This window comes from Onychomys torridus, chromosome 22 (genome assembly GCF_903995425.1).
Source record: "Onychomys torridus chromosome 22, mOncTor1.1, whole genome shotgun sequence".
NCBI classification, from domain to species: domain Eukaryota; kingdom Metazoa; phylum Chordata; class Mammalia; order Rodentia; family Cricetidae; genus Onychomys; species Onychomys torridus.
In genome coordinates this window covers 14,170,504-14,178,309 of record NC_050464.1, presented here as the reverse complement: position 1 = coordinate 14,178,309, position 7,806 = coordinate 14,170,504, and positions in this window count along the sequence as shown.

The following is a 7,806-nucleotide window of genomic DNA, read 5'->3' as shown; positions in this document are numbered from 1 at the left end:
CATACCATCCAAGGTGCAGGGTGTCAATGTATGTGCTGGTGTTTGTGGTGTTCTTTAGTTGAGGGAAGGAGTGTTAACATTTTCAGAAACATAAGGAAAGAACCTGAGCTTCAGATTCTGAGGTGATGAGTCTGTGACCAAAGAATGCCCAGAACACTTCTGCCTTACCTGTGGGGATGATGAATTTTAGAGCCTGAAGTGGAAGTTGACTCTCCACTGCTCAGTCCTGGACTATCCTCTGGGTATATACTTTTAAAGCAACTGCTGCAGAGGTCAGTAAATCCTACAGGTAAGGAAATTCCACAAACCATAGGTGAAAGGAAGGCACACAGCACACCTGTGGCACAGCCACTGTCTTCTGGAAGCAGCCAAGCTGTAAGAAAACAGTTCACTACCCCAGGGTCTCAGCCTCACTCTCAAGAAAATGATGGGCAGATCCTTCAACCTCTGTGGCCTATCTGACCTTCAGAGACAAAGTGAAAGTCCATTAATGTTGACTCTCGGCTGGGCTTTCCACTATGGGCTTTCAACAGTTCAATGCCACAGTTTCAATCTACTCCACATGTTCCCCCTATTGTCCATGACATGCAAATTGCAATTCAGGCTTTGGCCACATGCCAGCTTTACTGTTTCCAGTTTTTACCTCTTATCTTAGGCTTCACTGAGATTTTCTTCAGGAGAAAGCTGTTGCTAACTCACCCTGTCCATTGACTTTCTCTCCAGCTATGCTACCAAGTGACTTTTTGAAAGACTTTTAACCCTTAGAAGACAAGATAGTAGATTGGGTTATCTTGGGGTGGGTATACAGGTGGGAGAGAAACCTGAAAGGAGGGCTCCACACTGCCTTTAGTCCATGCTAACATAGCTTGGCCCCTGACCAGAAACAGGGGCATGGGGCAAAACTTGCTCTAGCCTCCTGCCTGACAACTAGATTGGAGGTAGAAGTAAGAGACTCTCTGGAAGCTCTCAGGCCAGCCAGCAAGATTGGTGTATGCAGTGAGTGCCAAATGGAGAGAAGAGGGGAAGGAGGGATGGTACAAGCAATTGGGGTCAACATCATGATTGGGAACCCACAGGGACAGCTGACCTGAGCTAGTGGGTGCTGTGGATATCACTCTGTATAAATAAAATGCTGTTTGGCCAGTGGCCAGGCAGAAAGTATAGGTGGGACAAGAGAGAAGAGAATTCTGGGAAGTGGGAGGCTGGGGGAGGAGAGAAGCTGCCAGCCACCCATGACAGAAAAGAGATAAGGTACTGGTAAGCCACGAGCCACATGGTGGCAAAGTATAGATTAATAGAAATGGGTTAATTTAAGATAGAAGAAGTAGATAACAAGAAGCCTGCCATAGCCATACAGTTTGTAAACAATGTAAGTTTCTGTGTATTTACTTGGTTGTGTCTGAGCGTCTATGGGCCTGGCTGATGAGAGAGATTTGTCCTGACTGTGGGCCAGGCGGGAAAACTCTAACTACAAGTGGGAGCTCACAGCCTGTGGACCAGCAGCTAGGGAGCCTGCATGGGACTGACCTAGGCCTTCTGCATGTGGGTGACAGTTCTGTAGCTTGGTCTGTCTGTGGGGCCCCTAGTAGTGGGGTCAGGACCTGTCCCAGGCGCATAAGTTGGCTTTTTGGAACCTATGGTAGGATGTCTTGATGCACCCAGGAGAGGCTTGGTCCTGCCTCAACTTGATATGCCATGCTGATGGTGCCCATTGGGGAGGCCTGCCCCTTTCAGAATGGAGATGGAGGAGGAGTGAATGAGGAGCATAGACAGAAAGTAGAGGAAGGGAATAAGAAGAAAGGAGGGAGGGGAAACTGTGGTTGGTATGTAAAAGAACAGATAGAGACAGAGAAAGAGTGATACTTTTAAAATACAGAGCTTGTGATGCTTTGGATGAGAACTGTCTCCCATAGCTCAGGTATTTGAAAACTTAGTCCACTTTTGGTGGTGCGTTACAGGGTAGTGGTGGTGGTGGTGGTGGTGGTGGTGGTGGTGGTATGGAACCTTTAAGTGATGGGGGCTTGCTAGAGGAAGTACATTTTAAAAATATAATTTTTTAAAGAGGCAATTAGAAGCTGCAAGAAAAAAGGATGCATTATGCTCAAGGAATGCTAAGAAAAATAAGGCAAGACAACAGGGCCTTTCAAGATGGAAAGTTGCATAACTCTGTTGTGTTATAGACACAAACATGCAATTTAAAGGCACTTACAACTACAGTGATAACTGAAAATCAAACTCCTGACATTTCTACTCTTGAGTGATGCACAGGACAGAAAGGAGCTGGTACTCATGCATTAGAAAGGACAGTTTGTGGGGTGGGGTTGACATATGGATATAACTACAGTTTCCCAGTTTAACTCTTTCCTAATTGTCTTGTTTTTTATTTATTTTTTCCTCATAGACATAAATGAGAAATAATCTGGATAATTTGTGGGAAGAGTCTTTTCCTGCTCCAGTAGTTCTGGGTTTCACTGAACATTAAAGATTCAAGCAGATGGTGGTCATATCCACACTTAACTTCCTGAATTGTCATTATGTCATTGCCATCTCTAGTTTATTGATTTGGGCATTTTCACTTTCCTTTGGTGGCTTTGTCTAAGGGTTTATTGACAATATTTTTCCTTTCAAAGAACTGAACATTCGTTGACTCTTGGTATTGTTTTTCCTCCAATTATATTTCATTAACTTTTACCCTCCACCTATCCTCTTTTTCTTTTTCTTTTTCATACTGATTTGGTATTTGTTATGGTTTTTCCAGTGCTATAAGTTGTATCATTAAGCCATTTATTTGAGGCCTCTGTGACTTCTAAATTTAGGCATTTAGAAGGATAAACATCCTTCTTAGACTGTATTCCCAGCATACCACAAGTTTTCATATTTTTACATTTATTTATTCATTTTTATTTCATGTGTATGGATGTTTTATCTGCATTTATGTCTGTGAACCACATGCATGCATTGCCTACAGAACTTGGTATTATAGATGACTCCGTGTGGGTGCTAGTAATTGAACCCAGGTTCTCTGCAAGAGCTAGTACTCTTAACCCCTGAGAATACGTGTTATTTATTTTAAAGATTTATCAGCACTTATGTTCTAAAAACTCAACCTGGGTCCCCTGTAAGCAAATAGCAAGTACTCACTCTTAATCCCCAAGCCACAATTTCTTTCCTCAAGGACCCAAACTGTCATCAATTGAGACAATGATGTACGCTTATTTTTAGCTCCATTTCCTCATTTAGAGAAATGTTTTTCAGTCCTTTCATTCTAAGGGAGTGCCTGTCTTTTAAGACAAGACACTTTCCTTTGATGCAAGATTGTTCCTGTACCCATTTTTGCAAGGTGTGTGTGTGTATGTTGTTCACATGTGTTTGTTTTGTGTTTGGGGAGAGGTGCGTGTGCATAGAAGTTGGCATGCATTTGTATGCCCAAAGTTGGCATCAGAAAACTCCATCCATCATTCTTCACTTTATCCATTGAGGCAGAGTCTATCAGTTGAACTGAGAACTTGCTTGTACATGCTAATTTGCTCTGAAGATGCCGAGTCTCCACTTTCTATGTGGTTGAATTATTGATGGGCTGTCAAGGCCATCCAGCATTCTAGGTTTTCAATAGCTGAACTCAAGTTTTCAGAAACACCTGGAAAGTGATTTTTGGATCTATCTCCCTGGCCTTGTTCCTGCCTTTTCATCCATTTTACAAGTATGTATGTTTAATTTTTAATTGTATTTGCTTGTATTTTATGTGAATGTGTGTTATACCTGCATGTACATCTGTATATCACTTGCACTTCTGATGTCCATGGAGCACAAAATTATCTACTTATGATTGAGTACATACCATTTTTGTCCTTTTGAGTTTGGGTTACCTCACTCAGGATGATATCTTTTAGTTCCATCCATTTACCTGCAAATCTCATGATGTCATTGCTTTTTTTTCTTCTGCTGAGTATTATTCCATTATATATATATATATATATATATAATATGGACCATATTTTATTTATCCATTCTTTGGTTGAGGAGCACCTAGGTGGTTTCCATGTTCTGGCTATTATGATCAATGCTGCTATGAACATAGTTGAGCATGTGTTCTTGTGATATGATTGAGTGTTCCTAGAGTATATGCTCAAGAGTAATATTGCTGGGTCCTGAGGTAGATAGACTCCCAATTTTCTGAGAAACAACCATGCTGATTTCCAAAGTGGCTGGACAAGTTTACTCTCCCACCAGTAGTGGAGGAGTGTTCCCCATGCTCCACATCCTCTCCAACAAAAGCTGTTATCAGTGTTTTTGATGGTAGCCATTCTGACAGACATAAGATGGTATCTCAGTGTTGTTTTGATTTACATTTTATTGATGACTCAGGATGTTGAGCAAATTTGTTAAATGCCTCTTGGTTATTTGAGGTTCTTCTGTCATAATAGAGAAAGAAGAGAAAATATTCCATAAAGATGAATTCACACTGACTAAGATACAGTTATATAAGATTCTGAAAGGTACCCTTCACATTGAAGAAAATGTAAACACATCCATTAGGTCACAGGCTAGAATAAACTACACATGAATGAAAGTTAAGAGAGGAGTAGGAAAGCACCAAACAAAATCCACAAAAGCATTATACACCTTTCAACAAAAACTATATAAAGTTCTTGAACAAATCTCCACCCCGTTCCCTCACCTCCAGTTCTTCTACAGTACCCCCATAACATTTCGCCTTCCCTTTTCATGTGTTTTGTTGTGGTGGCTGTTGTTTAATTTCCACTGTTCCATTAGGCCTGACTGTGTGCCCACTGGTATGCACCAGAAAGATGGATTCTTTTTTGTATCCATTCTGTTAGCTTGTGTCTTTTTATGGGCAAATTGAGTCCATCGATATTAAAGGGCTGGATTTGTGGACTGGTATTATTTAAATCTGGTTTTATCTTGGAATATTTTGTTTATTCCATTTATGATATTTTTCAATTTTTTGTTTGTCCTTTTTTTGATGTAAGAGAATTTTTCACTTCCTCCTTGAAGTCCTTTATCATCTTCTTAAAATCATTTTTTGGTTGATTACTTATGCTTCTTCTGCATTGGAATGTTAGGGTCTTGCCGCTGTAGATCCACTAGGTTCTGGTTTTGCCCTATTGATCTTTATGTTATTGATTATATTTTTTGCACTGGCATCTACCTATCTCTTCTTCCATATTGTCCAAGTGGTGTCTGTGTCTGAGGGGGCCCCTGTTGATCCAAATGACACTGTTGGTCTCATAAAAGCTCTTGGTCTTTTTGGTCCTATCAGCACTGGCAGGCTCTTAATGGCATTGGCATTGTCTTTATGGAATCATGGTTGTGTGATTATATCATTTTTTTTCAAAGACTTCAAATGTTGCTACTAGGCTTAGTATGGTTTACTGTAGAAAATCTTTTTCTTGGGACATTTTTGGATGATTTGTCCTTTTTCTTCAGATGTTTCATTTGCCCAGTATTCTTCAAATTCCTTACCTGGGTGCCTTAATTTTCCTGAATGACAAAAACAAAATACTCCCACCATCCTAACTTTGGGGAGTTTTCCTTTTCTAATCTTTATCAATTTTGATTTGTAATTTCTCCTTAAATTTTTTTTTTATTTTCTAAAACTGTTCTATCACCCAGAACAGTATGGTTTTGTACAATAAGTGTTAGGTTCTTTAATTGCTCTGGGAAGGAGTATCTTCCATGGTGACAGCAAAGGACTGAACTGAATTTGACATGGGGACCCTTGAGAGGCCCTCAGGGAGTTTCTTGAAAGCAAAGGCAAAGGATTACCTTTGTCCCTTGTTGATCTACTTTCATTAGTCTAATGTTTGTCTTTACCACACCTTCTGCATATTCCAGAAGGGAGGGGCAATCTGTTGCCATTGTTCCTTGAAAAACCATTGTTTGTAGGAACACCCTGTCTATAGACCCCTTTTAGGTAAACTTATTTACCACAATTGAAGCATTTGACATTATTATTTTTCTTTAAACCTCTGGAAATAACTTTCCCTATCCAAGAATCATCATGGTCATGAGATTCAATATTTTTTGTATCTCAGATCCATTTCTCCAGAAGTACTGAACTTGCCTTTAAAAGCTTAATTACTTATTTGCATTGTGCATTAGTATTTCCAAAAGCCTGAGATTCAATTACTATCTGTGTAGCTTCTGAATTTGGTATCATTCTATTTACTGCTAAAGTCAGTCTTTGTAAGAAATTAGTGAATGTTTCCTTTGGACCCTGTATAACCCTGTAAATGACTCAGTTTCCTTTCCTACTTTTTCAATTCTGTTCCAAGCATTCAAGGTTCCAATGCAGCATAAAGGTAGAATATAGTCATCGTATAAAGATTATATTTGTATTTCATCATAATCATCTTCTCCAAGAAGTTGATCTTGGGAAATTTCCATACCTCTAACTCTACTTCATCTTTCAACAGTCTTAGCCTCATCTTTCTACCAGGCCCTCCTTTGTAATTGGGGATGAGCCTCTAGACAGCTTTAACCAAATCTCTCCAGTGTTGAGGGATATTTCTATTAAAAGTTGACCACAAGTTTAACATCTGCTTCAGGAAATATGAGTGGATGCCATCTAAGACTATTAATTCTTTGAATATCCTCAAATCTATCATTGGCATAGGAGTCCAGTCAGTTCTTACATAGCCTTGAGGATTATCTGTCACTGGGTAGTTCCTATAAGATAACTGGGTAGATTAAAGTTGGCTATTTGAAAGCCTTAGGGTATTGTTCTGTAACCTTATAAGGCAATGCTTCTCATTTAAATTCCTCTGTCTGGGTCAGAATGTTTCTATGATTTGTTTTAACAGGTTTTTCTAAAACCTTTATCTTGGCACTAATATTAATCAATTATTTTAATGACTGAACAAATAATATTTATAGCTGACATTACATAAATCCCATCAACATTAATTATTCTCTCATTTACTTGTTCCATTTTCAGAATGTCAATCATATTATCAAACAGAGAAAAAACTTTCTCCATTGTAAAAATTTTGCCAACATATGATGTGATTTATATAATTAATCCCTCCCTATAAGAAATCTTAATAGACTCACCAAAACTGTTGACAACGATGATTCAAATGATAGTTTGGCAGCAGCCCAAAGATGGGTTCCAGAGAAAGCCAAAGGGAAAATATTGGAGAGCCAGATGTTTGTAGAGGGGAATGTGTGAAAGCAACTAATTCTGGCATGTTTGGAGCCTGGGCCTGAAGAGATTGCTGCAGAGCCCTGCAACAGAAACTTAGCCAGCAGAAGGGAATCTAGCCCAAGTAGGCTGGAGCCTCTGGATGTGTGCAATTCAGACCTGTGCAGGGGACAGCAAGGCCACAGGCAAGTGCTTTTTTCATCAATTTGTGTTTGTTCTTGTTCTCTGATCTTCAGTCAAATTTTATTAATATACACAATATATCACCACATCACTGCTTTGTTTATTTCCCTTTCACTGTAGACCTGGACAAGAGAAATTAGAATGAACCACACTGAAGCCTGACTGCTATACTCCATTGAAATTTTCTATGCAAAAAAATGAGTCCATTTCCATAGAGAAGTCAGAAAACTTTCTATTTCCCATTTAGCTTTCATACTACCTGAAGGTGCCATAGGAGGTTGCAGGAGAAGGGACATCAATGTGATCTTATGCAGTGTTGGAGCCTGCATGCTGCAATCCCAACCTGTCAGACAAAAAGTGCCTACTGATGCAATAATGGTATGACAGTTATGAGGTAACTAAATGCTTTATGACAAAGGATGGTCTAAGATGGTGGTTCTCAATGTGTGAGTCACAAC